At 40.0% G+C, this 19797-nt stretch overlaps 1 long non-coding RNA gene across 1 annotated transcript in view; it reads left to right on the top strand.

The window, feature by feature from the left end:
* LOC122773233 overlaps positions 1 to 19797 on the top strand; it is a 63901-nt gene that overhangs the window by 1223 nt on the left and 42881 nt on the right. The gene's annotated exons all lie outside the window — the stretch shown is intronic.

The raw sequence follows: 19797 nt of genomic DNA on the forward strand, positions 1-19797 counted from the left end.
TATATTTCATTTGTGTGTGTGTGTGCTCCCTATGATGTTCTTTAATTTACTGTTTCACTGTGAGCTACAGTTTAATGTATTATTTATAGAAACTTTACATTATTATATTGATAAATTACATGCTAGTTTTGAACTACTTAATCAGCTGATTCTTTTCTCAATTTATCATTTTAAAAAATGCCATTTCATTGTAAAAAAAAAACTATGTCTTTCTAATACTACTGCTAATAACAATAATAATAATAAAAGATAGATTATTAAGAGCAGCAACTGATCTGAACTGATGAGTGTGAGAATAGTTTTCACTACTATAGAAAGAAAAAAATGTCAAATTTTGACATGTGTGTTAACACATAAAATGGTGCTCTAATGTTGAGCAGCTCTTAGCAAATAGTTCACCTGTTGAATGTGAACAGATAAGAATGATGAATGTAAGCATCCGTTACTCCCTCACTGCCTCCTGTGATTTTCTTTTTCAGTCCTAAATGCTTACAGTCGAATCGGCTGTTGTCTTCACCTGAGGCATACCAGGCATACTGTAGCTGACCCTCTCATTCTTGTCATAGCTACAACACGTGTCTGCTGCACTCTTTCACTTTCCTATAGTTTCGTGTGTGTGTGTGTGTGTGTGTGTGTGTGTGTGTGTGTATATATATATATATGTATATGTATGTGTGTCTCAGTAAATGCATAATCTGCTAAAAAGAAAGCTAAACTAATAAATGAGAATAACTATAAAACCATTAAAATGACACTTCAGTGCAATACGTATAACAACATCAGCAAAGGGCAGTGACAGAAAGTTTAAAAGCAGTATTTGCCAACAGTACATATGTGTAAATCTAAAACTTCATCTTGATACTTTCCACTTTGTTTAGCAGAGCAACACTTGACTTACACGGGGTGTAATAAAGATTCCCAAAGAAGTTTGATATTGATTAATTAATGTAGGCATGTAGAATGAAATCACCATTGCAACCATAAAGTTGTCTGACTAATCATTCCCTTCAGACTACATGCGCTAAGTGGTTGGAGCACATGTTTGCTGCTAATTGTCTCTATGGTCAGTTGTCGCTGAGGGGAAACTTGGACTTTGTATAAATATAGATTGAGAACTTTCACATATCGCAGTTGTTTTAGTCATTTGATAATTTGTCGTTGAATACTCTCGGTGACTTCTTTAGACACAGTGTGTAGAACATCTCTGTAGCTTTGGCTGACTGCTTACCTTATAGATGGGCTGGCTTATTGAAAACCAGGAATTGTCCGCGCATATCATGACTGGACGTGCCTTCACAACAAGCTGCAGAGGTGTACACCACTGACACAGAGACTTTAGTCATACATTTGGGAGTGACTCCAAAGTTCTTAGTTGTACTACAAATGACTTCCTGTGTTTTGAGGGCCGAGCTTTGATGAGAGAACTGAGGGGGCGGACTGCATCAACAGCCCTAACTGTTCCAGAATTACACACCCCATAACTTTTAAGGTGTTTCCAGTGGCAACAAAAGTATTTAGGTGATTTAGGTGGGAATCAAATCGGCCACGTCTTGTTTTTGATCAGTGTGATTGTTTCAGTGCTACTCTTTATTTCTACTGGATAAAATGTCTCCTTATGTTACTGAATGTATTTTGGATGAAGAATCCTTACAAGTCAAACTTGTATAATTGGTCAAGTCAATGTCAGAAGTTCTTTAGAATTTGCAGAAGTGTGTTTGATGCCTTATACTTTTATGTTGGCAGAGCACTTCACACAGATGAGAAGATTAAGGATTCGTTCTTTACCTTCGAAATTAGAGTTTGCTTTGTTCAGGCAGCTGAACCAGTAGGTGGCACCTTGACTAAAGATTTCTTTAGGTGTGTGGCTGCACAGACATAATTCATGCTTATTTCAGTATATAATACACATTTTCTGATTTTATTCAAGTAGTTTTAAGCTTTGGAAAGCAAGCATGGTAAGTAGCAGTGGGGAAAAAAAAAACCCCTCAGCGTTTTATAAACTGAAGGTTGATTTACGCCTCGCAGTTCAACATGGTGTCATAATTCTCATCTTTTACATTGACTTTTACTTTGACTTTTGTCCTTGCATTGTGAAAGTCTACTACTAAATTGCATGAGTGCACCTTCATAGAAAAAGCCATATTAGGTTTAGGGTTTGGCTATAATGAAAGGATCTATCAGCTATAGTTGAGATTCACTGTTGTGAGAACTCCATGTTTTTCCTCTGTAATGACCTTCTCGGCTCAGCAGAATTCATTTGTTTCACACATACATCTTGTAGATCAGATGCATGAAATACAATGAATTAGGCCTTGAGGTGGGTGTAGCGGTGTTGCCCCAAGCATCAGTCTTGTCGTTTCATAGCAGCAGTTCTGTGGCTCCATACAGAGCAAATCAGAAAGCCGTGGGAGCTGCTTATATCACAACCATCAGGAGTTCCATTTGTTTAATTGTCAGGATGACTCCCTTCTTTTTCCTGGGGGACTGCGACACTCCCCGAGTCCAACCCCCGACGGCCCATCTGAGTCTCTGTGATCCATCACACAGCAGGAGGCCATTTTTTGTGAAAGGGCTGTGAACTTGTTACCTCCCTCAGCCTGCCCGACTGAATGTCGAACCCATTTTTCTTCTCCTGCGTCCCAGCTTTCCCAGGATTGCTGCTGTATTGAAATAATTGGGCTGCATTCAGTGCAGTAGGCTGTCACTGCACCTTTCCAATAGAGATATCAAGTAAGGTGCCGCCATTTCCCTCTGACCTCCCATTCACTCCTTCCTCTGGACACTTCCCTCGGAGGTCGTGATGGGTCGTCATCATGACTCCAGCCTTCTCGGTACAATGACGTGACATCCGTGGTACATTATCTACAGTGGGTTTGCTGGTCTGGAGCTCTGTGTATACTATTCTTCCCTGCTCTATTGTCTCTGGCATCTGTGGATCAAGCCTGTTCAACATGGCACACATTCAAAATGGCAACCTCAAGGGGCTTTTATTCCTCCACCAGAATTCAATCACTTTTCTTTCTCTCTCTCTCTCCTTTCTACTGAGTTATTCAGAGTTTAATGAGGAAGGGAAATAAAGGAAGGCTTATGGTTTGCTGGATGATGGAGAGGCTGCCATTTTCTTTCTGTCAGAGGAGCCACACAGCAAGTGTTCATGTGAAATGAGATTTTTTTTCTTTTTTCTTTTAGCAGAGGGGAAGGTGATTGAGATGTCTGAGAAAGAGCCAGGGAGTCTGGAGAAGCTGGGGTCATTAAAGTGTCAGAAGAAGAAGCTGCAGCTCCTCGAATATTCCTCTGTATTTCAGAAATTGTCCAGAGGGGTTATGATCAAGGAGGAATAACCCATATAGAGCCAAAGAGTCTGCTGCGAGGTATTATGATTATCAAACATTAATGAACGGATTTCACCAAAGGCATCAAATACTTAGATGCCTGTGTACCTCCAGTCTTGTGCATCATTTTAATGACTACAGAAGATTATCCCCTTACATAACCCAGTGTGGGCGGTTTGGAGACAGTTCCTGACTGTGTGGGAGGGCATGAGACTGGACCGGCGGAAGTACCGTGCAGCCGCTCGATGACAGGGCTGTTGTTTGCAAGGTTCAGTGCCGGCCAGAGTTCGTGCTATGTATCAGCTGTCAGGGAGTGCGTTCCATTTACTGGCTGCACTGTCAACAGCGGTTGATGCAAGCCTGTTCTGTGCGAGATCAGAAATGGCACTCGAGAGTGGAGCGGTAGAGGGGTTCAGCTGTCTCTCTGCCTCTACCTGTCTTACATAAACATCCATAAAGCTTGTGTCAGTGAGGTCAGTGCTGGGCTGTCTCTCCACAGCTGTTTGTCACTTCTCCACTAAGCGGTAGTAGCAGCCAGCTGCTCAGGATGTGCAGTTCTTAGCAAAGAAAAAACACATATGCAGAATGAAAGGACAGTTTTATTACATCCTTAAACGTATTTAGATAAGAGAGACAGGCTACACGTCATGCAATCACTCTTTAGGACACGTTTTTGTACAGAGGTTTAGATAAGTTGAAATGGGCCTCTGCAACGAGTAGGAAAAAACAAAGACTCCCTAAAAAGGCCTTAGGGGTCGTTCACAAGCAGCGTCTAAGAACGCTTGAAAAACACATGGAAGAGGCCACTGTTTTCTTTAACCAAGGCCCTTGTTGGGTTCCACTTCTCTTATCCATTGTTTCTAAGCAACCAAGTGAACATCATTGCACTATGAAAGTAATAGTAATACCCACAAGAGTAGTAAAGCAATAAATATCAAAAATAATAATAAAATGTGTAGATAAATATATCACAATAAACTATTTGAATTCATTTGTTTTTCCTTGCTAGCACCACCCTGTTGACACAGGTGCAGCCCCTTTCACTGCCAGCAACTTTATAGGGAGGCAAAAAGTCTGTTTTGATTGCAAATTAAAAGTAGAATTTGCAAGAAAAGTAGAACGTCAATCAGTACAACAGCCCCCTAATACTCAACCAAAGCTTTTAGCTGAGCCTTCTCTGGGATCTTTCCCCTTTGCACCAAACTGTAATGGCTTCTTCCTTTATCCATTTCCCAAAGTTCAGTGAAAATCCATTAAGTAGTTTTTTTTTTTATCAGTGTGGACAAACAATCCAACGACTTTACCACTGATACACTTTACTACTGTAAAGGATCTTCTGTTATGTCCTTATTCAATGTAGTAGGACCAGTAGTAAATTGTAATGCTGATTTATGACTAAAGTTGACTTCAACGTTATTGTGATATTGCTGTATGGCTCTTTCATCTTTGTGTTGGCGTGTTTTCCTCTTTGCTCTTTGGTTTATAATGAGAGCTGCAGATAAAGGTGATGTCTCACACACATTTTTAACCAGACTTAATTTTGAGTTGTTGTTGTTTATGTGGTCATGAATATTTTATGTTGAGGGTTTAAAACCTGAAATGTTGAAAATCAGTAAAATAGAAAGAAACATAACGTATTTATGGCCTAACTATTCAGTGGTGATGATATAAGTATATTAACATCTGCCATAGGATATCTTTTTCATAAGGCTTTTTAAAATGATGGAATCATTATGAAATATATAGTGATAATGTTCAAATACTGCAATTGTCTAGGTGTGGAGTTGAATAACTGATTATTTTGCTCAAGCATCTAAGTGGTAGTATGTGAGTGTTTCTATCTCGTACTTTTAAGGTTATGTGAGTTTTAAGAGGAAATGTCTTAAGAATGAAGCCAGTTGAGTTTAATAGGGAAAATCTGAGGTAGATCCACTGAACACTGTCATTCTAAGATCAAAATAAAACTGTTAAAAGCCGAGTGAGGAAAGAAATTATGTCATTTAAATAATTTATCTCAATGGAACAAATCAAATATTTTAAGGTACAAGTTATTAAATTATGGAGACGAGTATCTTGGACATTGTGGGGTGGAGTGCGGGCGATGGGGGTATAATGTCTCTGTTATCTCTATAGCTCTGTCTGCTTCTCTGCAGCTTCCCTCCACCCCTCTGTTCTCTCTTAACAGGGGAGCTGGTGCAGGTTGACAGCCTCGCAGTTCTTCTCATTATCCTGCGTCTGAGCCGGCACAGATTTATAGAGATGATAAAAGCAGTCTGGAGGAAAGTAATGACCACAGGCTCTAATGCAGTAGGAGGGAAAGGGGAGCCAAGGCTCTGTCTGGTCACTCATATCAAATGAAACCGTTCAATATACAGTATTCACTGTATTTAGTTCTATATATATATAAATATTTCTTTTTTATTCCAGGCTTCTTACCAGCATCTTATTGTCAAATACATCCCTTCTGTCCTGCTTGGTGTAAACACGGTGCTAATTATTTTGTTTACATTTAGCCTAAAACCAGAAATCTCTGTCCCTCTGTCCCTCTATTGGATCATGTGATTGACTTTGGCCTGACAGGTGTGTGAAGTTGAAGGGAGTTGAAGCCGCTCTCTCACAAACGTGGTGCATTTAAACAAGACTCGTGCCTCACTCATTTCTTGCTACACCAATGCTGCCTCACACCACTTCTGCTGGTAAAGCTTTGCCGCCTCCATCCCGGATTATTTCTCACTTACCTGTTACATGGGAATGAAAAGCTGTCGTAACAATAGCTATGTTTTCACAAAGAAAATAAATAAACAGTGGGAGTGGCAGAAGGCTGTCACCTCAGAGGGATAACACGGTGCAACTTGATTTACAGTTTACTGATACAGCAACCTTTCTGAAGATTTAGAATTTCTGTGTTGATGGAAATAGATTTAGACTTTATTAATCCCCTTAAGGAGATTTGGGTTGGGTACCTTGCTCAGGGGTACCCCAGGCCTTTTGACCTGGTGGGGACTTGAACCGGCGACCTTCAGTTACAAGCCAAGTTCCCTTTCAACTTGGCCACGGGCTGCCTTAACAACTGCAGAGGAGTGTATGCATGTTGTTGTGGATGCAGATTACTTCAAATATGAAACCACAACGCTTGTCTGGATGTAGATCTTTTTCAAACAAATGACTGAAAACATAGTACATATGAAGCTTAAGTCTTAACGACTTCCTCATGTGTCGCAGATTCTGATCACATTTCCAGCCTGATGGATATCTAGTGAATCTGTAACAACTTAAGCCAACTCCGGAAAATCAGAGGCGAGGATGGAGTGACGGCGAAATCCAAACAGTAATGAAACACTGAGAAGGAGGAGCGATGCAACTTCAAAAACTATGACAGAGAACACAGACGGTACTGCTTCAGAATTTGATTTGGTTTGGAGATTAGACCAACCAGGACCTCGTCCTGATGGAAGATTGTATAGTCCAGTGTGCAATGCTGCGACTTTGAAAGTTGCTTAGGACAAATGTCAGTTCAACTAACTAACGACATAAGAGTGAAAACCAGAAAGTGATGTTTTCATCCTGTCGTTAAATACAGATCCACATAAATCACCGGAGCCCATCATGTGACAAGTTCACTGAAAAACCATGAGACGTATCAGGAAGAGCATCATGTTTCTCCTGCCCTGCATTCACTCACTTATGTCCTCTGGAATGAGGAAAGTGATGAATGTGACATCATGAAAACATCACGTTTGTCTTCCTGACATAGAATGACTGCCTCAAATTCCACCTTGTGGGATCAAAGCTCTTGGACATCAGATCAGTGTCTGTTTTTCCTTTTCACAGCACTTTGGTGCTATCATGGGTCCAGTGGATGATGGTGGAAAATCAATTTACTCTCTTGTTTTTTCAAGTACTTACATTCATTTTCAAGAATGCTCAAACACAGTATTTACAGGTGATTTACAGGTGTCACTGGAGGAGATGTCCTAAAGTAGTTGTTTCTGAATCCTGGTGCTGGGGACCCACTGCCCTGCATGTTTTAGATGTTCCCTTGCCCCAACACACCTGGGGCAGTGGGTCCCCAGGACCGGCATTGAGACACACTGTCCTAAAATAACATGAGAATTAGAGAAATTGAGGCTATAGTGGCAACTAACAAAAGTTAACGCTTGACGTCATTATGTCATTGTTGCATTAGTTATGGAACAGAAGGACAATGTTAGCATTAGCTTTTTATTTAGTCGTTGGACATTCATTACCTTCTGGTTGTCTTATGTTGTCTTTCTCCCCCCCCCCGTGTATCTTGTGAACTGTTACTTCCTGTTTTATTTTTACATCTTCCTCCTTGCGTGTTATGTCTTGCTTTACTTCCTGTCTTTGTCCAGTTTCCCTCCAATTTTGATAACCACTCGTTAGTTTCACTTGAGTCTCGTTAACTGTTGTTTTTTTGTCCCCATGTTTCTACTGATGTACACGGCCTTTTCCTACATGTACCTTTCAGGTATTTTCCTGACTTCTGTTTTTGGACATTAACTTAAATTTTTTTACTTTAGGAATGATAAAGTTTTTTTCCGTCACAGAGCCCTGTGTTCTGGGTCCTGGTTTATAGTCTGAAACTATGTATCACACCCTATCAACTGCATTCTGGAGAAACAGTGGAAAGTGTTTTGCGTCGTAAATGAGATTTAATGATAGAGTGTGCAACGTGACTGAATCTTGACTGTTTCTGTCTCAGCAAAACAGCAGGGAAGAAATGAAAGCCGCTGATGATGCAGATCAGCGAAAATAGCATATGGTGTGTTGAGTGTTGGCGGAACTGTTTGCTGTCTGTCACTTATCTTTTATCACACTTATAGGTCCTCTGGCTGCTTTTTATTCTGCTCAGTTTAACATATTTGCTCCAGACGTCTGTTAAAAAAATGTTTTTATATTAATAATGTTGACATGGTCCTTTGCAGAGCTGTACTCTGTGGGCTGAAATCTTATTTTATCGCTACAGTCTTTTAAACTTTGTCCTCTTGTACTTTTTCAGCTTCTGCAACCGTGACTTCTCTTTACTTCTCTTTTATTTAGTCAGCACTGAATCCTTTCATTACCTTTTTTATCCATGTTAAAGGTAGATAAGGATTACTAACAGCAACTAAAATTGCTAATTATTAGGATGGTAATTCTATGTGAAAAATTCACATATACATTCATACACTCATACATTACCACGTATCAATTATAAAACTGCGAATATCATATCAAACATATGAACAGCTACAGTGCAGTAGTACATGTGTTTTGTCTTAGAGCCAAACAAAGAGACTAATTTCTTCTCCGTGAGCGAGAAATGTAAACCAAGCGCTTCAGAATGAGCCTTTTCGCCTCGACTCACTCTCTCCTGTCTCATCCTCTTCACTCAGAGTTCCATTTTCTGGTCAATTGTTATGGTAATAGGGGTCAGAAGATGAGGAGATTCTCACGTTCAATGTGAAACTTAGCCCTTTGTGAGTCTGTGGCTCAAGCTGCTGCGACAGAGGCCAGAGGTGAAATTGAATTCAGCAGAAATTCCCCAGTGAGTCTGGCCCTCAGGCTGGACTCAGCCAAACTGGACCAGAGTGGTTTTGCTGCAAGGAGCAAACCACTGCTCTCTGTTTAGCTGGAGTTCACGGAAGATGCTGGTTTTGGAAAATGTGAGATTGAGCAAGTCACAAATTATGTTTAAAGCTGTCGTCCATAATGGGCCCACAGAGTGTAAATGATTAAATTATCCTTGGCGGAGTTCCATTTAGTGAGAAAGCTAAAACATGTCAAAACGGCTGCTGTGCAAAATGCCCTTTGGTTTCCTGAACACTTTTTAAATAAATTTGATTTACTTATTAATATGTCAAAATCTTGACATCCTGATGGACATCAATATAAAGAAACAATACTGAAATTAACACTGCCGATAATTTGATTCGACTGGTATGACCTTCATAAACTGACTTGCCTCTGAGTGATAGTTCATGATAGTGTTAAGGGGCTTTTGTACAGTTGATGGAACTTTGGTAAGAGATCAGGAGGATTTCAACAAGTAGCAGAGGCAAATTAAATTATAACTTATTAACTAATTAAATTATTGACTCAAGCTTTTAAGACCAACCAGGACTTCTTAATTAGCATTTCTGTATCTGAAAACAGGACAAACTTTGGTTATTGTTGTTGTTATGGTCAGTAAACGGTTTGATACTAGTCAACTATAAGACTGGTCAAGGGTCAGAACAAGAATCATGGTTATAATTTGAAGAAGACTAAAGCTTGGAATGAAATCGCCCACTATTTACCATTTACTAGACTGTATAAGGAGTTTGTCACGCAGTAATGTGTGAATGCAATTATTTATTTAAATTTGAAGACCTGCCCTTGAATTGTCTTATGTATTTTATATTTTAATGTTAAGCTACTTGTTTTATCCTTCTATTGTATTTCACTGCTAATTTTACATCGTGTTACCTTTTTAATGAAAGGTGCTCATGTGATTCGATTGGTGTGCCACAATGAATAGTGAAAGCACAACAAATGATCACTACCAAGTGATAAAGACCATCATGCATTGCTGTGGCACTGAATGAGCACACACTTTCACACACACAGGTTCACGCAGCTATCCTTTCAAGGTCTCTGCAGTGACCTCCAAACAAAGTGTTAACGTTAACCATTTAATGCCTAATCCCGACCTTAACCTCACAACAATACAAACAGAGCCCTAAACTTAACCACTTCCTCAGAAATAGAGGTTCTGCCTCATTAGGACCAGGTTTTGGCACACTCATACACAGACTACACTAATGATAATAAGGCCATGTGGTAGCTATGGTAGTCAGGCAGATTCAGGTGCCTGGAACTGTGCAGCATCCACTTAGTAGTTGGACAATAGTTCGACACAACCAACATACTGTGGCTCTTTGACACTGTCCACGGTGCCTGAGGTCACATCGCCTCTTTGATTGTAGCTGAATCCTCTGTTCTCACTTCAGGTCACATGAGTATAATCACAGGCTCTGGGGTTAGAACATGTTGTGTTATCATATAATAATGACAGCGTTTAAGACTGCACTTACTGTATGTTTGAGTTTGAAATGGAATCGTTTTTAGATCAAATAACTCGTCCTGTAAAGAGTAGACTACCGCTCTCACCGTGGAACCTCTTTTCCTCTTCGTCGGTGCTTGCTTCCAGAAATGTCCAAAATCAAAATTACAAAATGGTTGCAATTTGAAGTTATACAGTATGTCTTTGGTTTACATGCTTGCAATCTAGAGCTTTAAAGTGCTTGTCAGCACATAGTCAGACCTCCACCTTTGTCCAGCATGACGTGGTAAATGTGGTTAAACCCTGTTTTTATGTCATGCAGTCAAAGGCAATTTTCATGAATTATCTCATAATTATGCATCTCTATTGCATGTAGTTTGTTATTCTTTTCGCCAATTCCTGAAAAAGACAAATTGCATATGGAATTTTAAGTTGAGCATCTGTGCAGGGAGTGGTCAGATACTGAAGGTTTGCGGGTCGATAATTTAGCGGTAATTTTGGGAATGGCCTTGTTCAGCCAACGGTGGGTTTTTATGAATAGACTCTTTTCTGTGTCTCTAAACTTGAGTAGCTGTGAGAGTATTTTCTCTTCATAGAGATGTGAGTTCAACGCTGCCACCCTCTCTCTGAAACATCCTCCATAAGAATGAGTCACATTTATTTATTTGTTAAATAAAATCACCAATGTCTATAGTAGAGCACCTTTCGTACTCTGACTAAATTGTACACTTTTAATACACTTTCTGTAAAGGAATAGTCCAGGTGATTGTATGAGATGTTAACATATAGCACAGCCATGTTCACAGTGTGTGCATGTGTCCTTTTTCTAGGTTTGTGGAATTGACCTCATATACATTTGTATACATACAAGCACACTTTGAAACACCCTGAACTATCCCTTTAAACCGTGTTACACTTCACTGTTGAGTGTCAAGTGTGGTTCTTTTCTTACAGTGTACACCCATGGCGGTGTTTCTGGGAAAGAATAGGCGCCTATTTCCAGCAAAGATAATGCTGTTAAAGCCCTGAGCGAGAATAAAGCAACGCCTAGACTGATTAAAAATAGAAGAAAACAAGGAACCAAAGTGTGTTGCAGAACTAATCGGTGCCTTGCATCATAATTCAATCCCATTTGTTTATTTCTTAGGAAAGGGAGTTATGGCCTGGGCAGAATCCATCAAGCCTCTCAAAGCATTCCTCAGAGACACAGACACATGTGCATGTTTATATGTATGGTGTCAGGAAGGGAGAGTGGAGAGAGGATTTTTGTTTGAACTCCATGCACTCTCCTGTTTTCAATAGAAGCCTGTGTTTTCTATAGGCGGAGCCTGAGCTACCTGCCATCCCCTGTATTTACAATTGTACAGTGCAGAAGGATTATGGAAGCAATTACTGGGCGGTAACATTTGGTTCCTGGTGGAAAGAAAAGCAAACTGTCACTGTTGTTGAATATGATTAAATCAGCCCGAAGAGGGAGGCCCAAGGGTGTAGCATCAACCCTGGAAGCATGGTTCTGATGTATAAGTGTCTGTCTCTCTATCTCTCTATCTATCTATCTATCTATCTCTCTATCTCTCTATCTCTCTATCTATCTGAGCGAGTCGTCTTTCTTGGAGTAAAAGCATATCATTTATTTTGGAAATGTAGTGCAATAAAATTAGTAAAGAAATAAAAAAGTAAAGTACAAATACGTGAGTAAAGTCACAAAGTATTTGTACATGACAACACTGTCCATACCGAGCCACCTTGTGTACAATTTGTGTACCCCATAGAATCTGAAAGAACGACATTTTCAAAATTGTGCTGCATCACCGCTAAGTCATTAAGGTTTCTACCTCTGATTTACCTTTTTAAAAACATTAACTGTGTTGTCTGTAAATTGTAATGACTTCTCGATATACTGTCATGTACCTGGATATTAATTCATATGACTTTATCAATAGGGCACTCTATGATTGTTAATTATTTGCATTCATTTGTTGCGTTCACTGCATATTATTTATTTGGTTTTATTAACATTTTGATCCAGAGCCTTTGACTGACTCTAGTTGTGGAGAGATGCATTTAAAATGCAGACTTTTATCTGCTCTGCACATGATGCATTTGACCACTCTTTAAAGTTGTAACTGTGTCTCTGATCATGTCTTATAGCTGGTTGGCCATCAGGTTACAGGCTTGATTTTTATGTATTTGTTTGAACAGCTAAAATGTTCACAGAGAAAATCAATTATTGGAAATTAATCTCCAGAACCAGACTTACCCTAAAAGTGGGCACTCACTGTTTCACTCTGAACATTAGTGTTTTAAATCAGACCCATGTAAAAATGAGTCCAACCTAAAGGAAAACACCCTGTATTCTCTTATTCATTAAAAATCCTAAACCTCATCAAATTGTATCGTATTTTATACCACACTGCTTTTATTCCTACATTGCCATGACAACAAAACCCCAAACATGGCATGTATTCAGTTGTACACATTGTCAGGGTGAACCTTCCACACAAAAGGACAGAAAGATCATAATGAATATTGCTGCTCACTGTATGTGTGATATGAATGGCTGAGATCAGCCCTAACCCCTGGTCACTTCTGTCAGAAATACATAATAATCATCGGAGATAAGGTGACTCTCTTCCCCTATGTCTGTGTTTATTTGAAGTTTTAGTGCTGAGTGATACCTGAGTGTACAGAGGGAGAATTTATGAGGAAAAGATGTGTTTATCTTTATTTATCTTTCCTCACAGTTTGACCTTGAATGCTGCTACGGGGCCAAGCAGCACTACAGGTGATGTACACTCCTGATCAACATTTATGACCAGTTAAAAAATGGCAAGAATTTACATTTTGCACTGTTGGATCTTAAGAAGGTTCTAAGTCGTGCTTCAAAATGCAAAAAGAGGAAATGGGAGTGAGACAAAAAGCACTTGACTTTTTTGTTCCATAACCCTCAGCATCTTTCAAGAAGTTTAAAATGACTGTCTTACTGCGTCCAGCCTCAGCAGCAATGGCACGCTGCGAGAGGCCTTGCTGATGCAGCTCAACAATCCAACCGCGTTCAAAGAGAGAAAACTTTTTTGCCTTTGCCATCAGGAGGTCATGACAGTGTGGATACCTGACAGAAAATGGCACTGAATCCACATTTTTGCGAAGATTTAGGCTTTTAAAGGCTGTGCTCTTAAAATCTTGACTAGCTGATGAGCAGCCTATTTCAGTTTAATAAGTTGTTTGCAAAAAATTGCTTACTCACATTTCTTCTTTTTGCATTTTGAAGCACTACTTCTTACCTTCTTAAGATCCAACAGTGCAAAATGTAAATTCTTGCAGTTTTTCAACGTTGCTTGTTGATTTTCCACTTATTAGAAACAGCATCTCGACATCAGAAGCATTGGGTTTGTTGTTGGGGATGGAACATTTCACTTTCAGTGGTGTAGTGGCAAGTTAAAAAAAAAAGAAAAGAAAAAGAAGATTCTCCAAAGTTCCACAACTTAAACAACGTTCTTATTCGGTCCGAACATAATATTACAAATCATTTTATTATTATGGTCAAAAACTGTGTGCTTCTCCTGATAGAACAACAACCAACGCATCCCATTCATATTCATTCATATTTTGTTTCTGGCTACTGGTTTTTGATGAAAAAGTAGCTCTGTGCATTAATATAGAACATTACACTTCCACACGATGGAATGAAATCACTGCCATTATAAGCACAATTAAGTACATTTGTGAGACAAGTAAAGGAAATTCGGAAAATACAAAAAGAATGTAATACTATTTATATCCATCATCTAAAAATGGGCTCTGTCAAGCAAAACTATCAGACCTGCTTGAGAGACTGTGTGTTACTGTTGTCTCTGTCTGTCTCGACATTAAACAAATCAACACTGTTGCTGGGCGAGCGAGGGCGACATCTCAACACCACTCACACAGAGAAACACAGAGCTGACATTTAATCAGCACTGTGTGAACTCATTTGACATAGTTTGAATGTAATTGACAAAGTAATGCACTGCAACTTTAAAAGAGACAAACGTATTATTTTGAAATAGATCCCTGTAATGGATGGTGGTTGTTCTCTATAATTATGTGACCCTGGTGACCTGTCCAAAGTCTCCTTTTGCCCTGTGTCAGCTGGGATTGGCATCAGTGCCCCCGAGACCCTCATGTGGACGATAAAGTGGTAGACAATGAATGAATAAATGAATAGATCCCTGTAAAACCAGAACACATGCTACAATTACCTTAACTTTCTTTAAGTTTAAGTTTAAACTTTGTTTAAGTAAAATTTTCCCATCATTTCAAGGTTCAATTGTCCCCTTGACAATTCAGTCAAGTCTTAAAGCTAAGCTAACTCCTGCTCCTTATCTGGTTTTACATAAACATTGAATGGGTTCTTGTGGGTTTTTTGAAAATCTATGTTGTAGTCAAAGCCTAATTTTGATAACAAACAAACAAAGTCAACAGATGTAGTCGGGGGGGAAAACTCTGCATAGGTAATTAGTAGCACAGCTAGGTGCTGCGGTGTATTATCCCACAGATACACCACTCATCCTCTTCTGTGTCGTTGGTTAATTTATTTTTAATCACTTTGAATTATTCAGTCATATAGTTATATTATACTTATACATATAAAATGCAGCTGTCAAATGCAGTGACAGTGTAACAGGATAACACGAGGCAAAGCATTTCACTCTGCGTCCTGTTTAGGTTCTTATTCTTCATACTGTAGTTGCTTGAGTGTTTTATGTATAAGCCCTCCTGGCTTCGGCAGATATGACTGACAGTTGGTAATGAATTGTGCCGAAAAGTGAGAGACCACAGCAGGAGGAAGTGAAATGAGGGAAGATAGGTGAACGTGGGTCCAGTGAATGAGAGAATGAAAGCGGACCCAGGGGTGGGGTTACCTAGAATATCCCCAAGACTACTTTATTTCATGGTGTAAAACTTTCTACATCTCACCACAAACTATTTCCCCCTGTGTGACAGGTAATTATTTTGGCAGCCAGAAAGCCTCCCCAACGCTTTGCTGCCAACCCAATATCTCTGTTTCTCTCAGGGGGCCGTCTGTGTTCAGCTACCCCAGATAAGTGAGAGGAATGTCGGGCCGCCATGCTGTGATGTGAGAGACTTGCCTCGAGCTTAGATCCTGGAGGCTGGGGCTCCACCCGGACTTTGTGCATAATGGCACAATGGAGCGAGAAGGGTTTAGAAGGGCGTGGCCGACAGCAGGAGGTTTTTTTCTTGAAGAAGTTAGATGCAGGTGGTCAGTGAGTGTTCTTTCAATACAGCTTGGGTTATGTACGAACTAAGCAGCAGATTTTTGAAAAAGATTATATTGATCTACAACAAAAGCCTCACCTGACAGAAGCCAATGTTATGTGCCAATATGGTATTTTTCATTCTTTATCTTGGTGAGCTTTTTTGCATGTACTGTATACACGTTTTGACTAAGTTACAAATTCAAAGTCCACTATAGAAGTGAACCTGTCCGTTTTTATCTAACGCTTCCACATCATCATATAACATGTAACTGTCTGACTACAAGGTATGTTCAGCATCAGCAACGCCGTCGTTACTGTGGTTACAGAGGTGTTTACAGTTGATCGAGAATCTGACTCACACTCCGAGTGGTTGATGAAATCACAACAGAGTGAGTAGACTGAACTTTTGGGAGGCAGAGTCAAAGCTTAAATAGGGCATTTTAGATAAAGGGCAAAAAAGAGATGCCTATTGAGAACATTACATCTTAATCTGTAGCTAAAATGTAAGATTCTCTCAGTGCAGCTTTCTACTACAAATACATTTTTAAAAAGCTCTTCATTCTGAGAATCTGCCATCACTGTGTTTGCGTGTTTGACTGCTCTGAGTTTGTAAGGTTGATATAATTATATTGGTGCATCCCAACACCTGATCACGTTCCTGTTGTGTGAGAAATGTAAAAAACAAACAAACAAGGCTTTCCTTGGTTTTGATTGAATGGAAGCACAGGACTGTTTTAATCTATATACATCGTGGGAATAGGAACAAAAACCAAAAACTGCTGTTTAACTGCTCCGGACTGGGGTTTGGGTCAGGGGGGCCTGTTTTGTCCCGGACACAAACAAGGGGGGCTTCAAGGAAAAAAGGTTGTGAACCACTGTGCTAAGTGACCCTAGTCTCTCAAGCTTGGGTTATCTGACCAGTTGAGGTTATCTTCACCAGCATGCTGGGTGCAAGGACAAAAGCTCCTGGGGGAACTATGTGATGCTCCTCTGTGCCATGCATACATCTGTGGGAAAACTGGCTGAGCAGATTTGTCTTCATAAGCAGCTAAAAGACAAGCGAGATGGTCACATGTCTTGGGGATTAGTTGTTTTGTGGCATAATTCACAAGTTAACACAGGGATGAAGTTTTCTTTTTCTCTTTCAATGCTTTAATGTAGCTTATCAGATGTCTAAACATGTAAAACGACAGGCTACAACTTGGAAAAAAAGTGATTCACTGTATAGTCTCATGTATCCTGTTTATCCAGACAATTTCCTTGTCCTTTCCTACATGCATAGCGGATCAGAGCATATTGACATTGGCATTGTGTGCCCACCGTTAACATCATTGTGGCTGCTTGTATGACACACACCCTCTGTGGAGGTCTGTGGTATTATCAAGTTTTCTGTACGTAAATCCAGGAGAACGTTTTCCAGTAGCTCTTAATGCTTTATCGAATCAGAGCTAGAAGTCCCAAAGTTTTCACAACAATAGAGGATTTTGAAAGAAATCTCGGAAAAGTGGAAGGCTTCTAAGTTTATCATGTACAAGAAACAAGTCAATTTCGGGGAAAAGAGCAACAGGAATAACAGAAATAACAGACAGGACAATTGTTTTTTTTTTTAGCTCAGCTGAACAGAGAAGCAGTCTAGTGTTTTTGTTCCCTTATTCCATTCTTTTGTTTTAGCAAGGCTTTTACTTTGAAATATTCGCAGGATGCTTAAACATGTATTATTTATGGAAATTTTCAATGGCAATCTGATGTAAAACATAGTAGTAGCACAGCAAAGCAGATTACACCATTAAAAGGTGGCCAATATGACGGGAATGGTCCATTACCATCAATATAAAATATATTTAATTGTACTTTCAATATGAATAAATATGTTTTACTGTGGGTTTAAAGAGTGTTGGCTAGATAACTACACTACATCAAATGTACAGTCAATTCTAGATATTTTAATGGAGAATTGTTTCTTATTATATCTTTAACATGGTTGGTGTAGTGGTTAGTGCTCTTGACTTTGCAGCGAGAGGACTTGGGTTCAAGACCCAGTTGGAACAATGATCTGGTCAGCCTGTGGGCAAGTGGAAAGGGAACTTGGCTTGAACCGGAAGGTTGCCGGTTCAAGTTCCCACCAGGTCACAATGGCCCCCATTGCCCCCCGGGTGCTACTCAGTGTGGCAGCCCACTGCTCCTAATTCTAGGATGGGTCAAAATGCAGAGAATAATTTCCCTAAGGGGATTAATAAAGAATCTAAAAAAAAAAAATTCATTCAGCTTTAAGTCAGCAGTTCATTTTTTCACTTGAAATTCCTATTTACTAATGGAGAGTGGAAAGGCAGTTGGTCCAGATGACATACCTGTGGCGATATGGCGATGTCTAGGGGAGAGAGCAGTGGGCCAGATTGTTTAACACAATCTTGGAGAGTGAGAAAATGCCCAAGGAATGGAGAAGCAGTGTAGTAATGTGCAGAACTGTATCTGTAACTGTAAATTGATCAACCACACCATGAAGATATGGGAAAGCGTTGTTGACGCTTGCTTAAGGAAAGAGGTGAAGATCAGCCAGCAGCAGTATGGATTCATACCAAGAAAGAGCACCACTGATGCAATTTTTGTTTTGAGTGCTGATGGGGAATTATAGAGACGGCCCGAAGCAGTGTCTTTGTGGAGCTAGAGAAAGCTTCTGATCAGGTTCCAAGAGAGGAGCTGTGGTACTGTATGAGGAAGCCGGGGGTGGTGGTGCAGGACATGTATGAGGACTGTGAAAACAATGGTGAGGTGTGTAGCTGGAGTGACGTATGGGTTCAAGGTGAAGGTGGGATTACATCAGGGATCAGCTCTGAGCCTTCTTTGCAATGGTGATGGACAGGTTGACAGATGAGGTCAGGCAGGAGTCTCTGTGGACTATATTGTTTGCAGATGATATTGTAATCTGAAGTGAGAGTAGAGGGCAGGTGGAAGAGAGCCTGGAGAGGTGGAGGTCTGCGCTTGAGAGAAGATGAATGAAGGTGGTGCAGTGAAGATGCAAGAGGGGGGAGAGAAAGTGGAAGAGTTTGAATGCCTGGGGTCAACCATCTAAAGCAATGGACGGTGCACAACACAGGTGAAGAAGAGAGTGCAGTCAGGGTGGAGTGAGTGGAGACGAGTGTCGGGGCTGATGTGGGGCAGAAAGAGAGAAGCAAATGTGAAAGGGAAGTGAGACCTGCTATGATGTATAGTTTGGAGACCGTGGCACTGTCTTAAAGACAGGAGGTAGAGCTAGAGGTGTCAGAGCTGAGGGACAGCTCAGAGGGGCGAGGTTGAGATGGTTTGGTCACGTGCAGAAGAGGGATAGTGATTAAATCGAACAAAGGACGCAATATCACAGGACACCACACACCCACTCAATCATCATCTCCAACTCCTACCATCACGAAGCAAATTCAAAAGTATGAACTGCAGTAAAACCCACTTCAGCAGAAGCCTCATACCTTCAGCCATCTCGACTTTATATACAAAACAAAGCCATATATGTAACGTATGTTATATGTTTTTCTTTTGTGTCTGATCTTTTCTGCTGCACAGAAATATTGTTTCGCTACAATAGTTTCCTCTTATTTCTATTATATTATATTAATAAGTGTCAGAGACGTGGACTTATCCAGTTTTGGGCTGTACAGTTGAAATGTTATGGTCCTTTCAAATGGGAATTTTTTTCTGCCATTCTAATGCTGAAGTCATTAGAACACGGTTGCTAGGCAATGGCAATATGGATGGCTAGTGTTGACGTAATGCAAGGCAATAAGAGTCCACTGGGAACATTTTTCAAAGACAAATGAAACCATTCCAAGCTCTGTATCACAAAAACTTTAATATATTAATTAATTCGCCATCCACTGAAAAATGAACCTCCATGGACGCTTTTTTGAAAATGTCTACAAAAGCATCACAACATTTGAGTGCTGAGCTATTTATTATTTCATTATTTAAGATGTCCAAGTTTATTTGACGACTTAAAATAACCACTGCCACCAAAACCCAATTTGAAGACACCATTATGTTCCCACAGCATGCAGACTTTGAAATACATCAAGTTCTTCATTATTGGGTGTTGCAACCTTCTAATCCCCACAAACATGATGTTAATCTGCTGGAGTATTAGCTGTGGATTACATACAAGTGGTATCTA

The sequence above is a fragment of the Solea senegalensis genome, linkage group LG8 (assembly GCF_019176455.1).
Source record: "Solea senegalensis isolate Sse05_10M linkage group LG8, IFAPA_SoseM_1, whole genome shotgun sequence".
NCBI classification, from domain to species: Eukaryota; Metazoa; Chordata; class Actinopteri; order Pleuronectiformes; family Soleidae; genus Solea; species Solea senegalensis.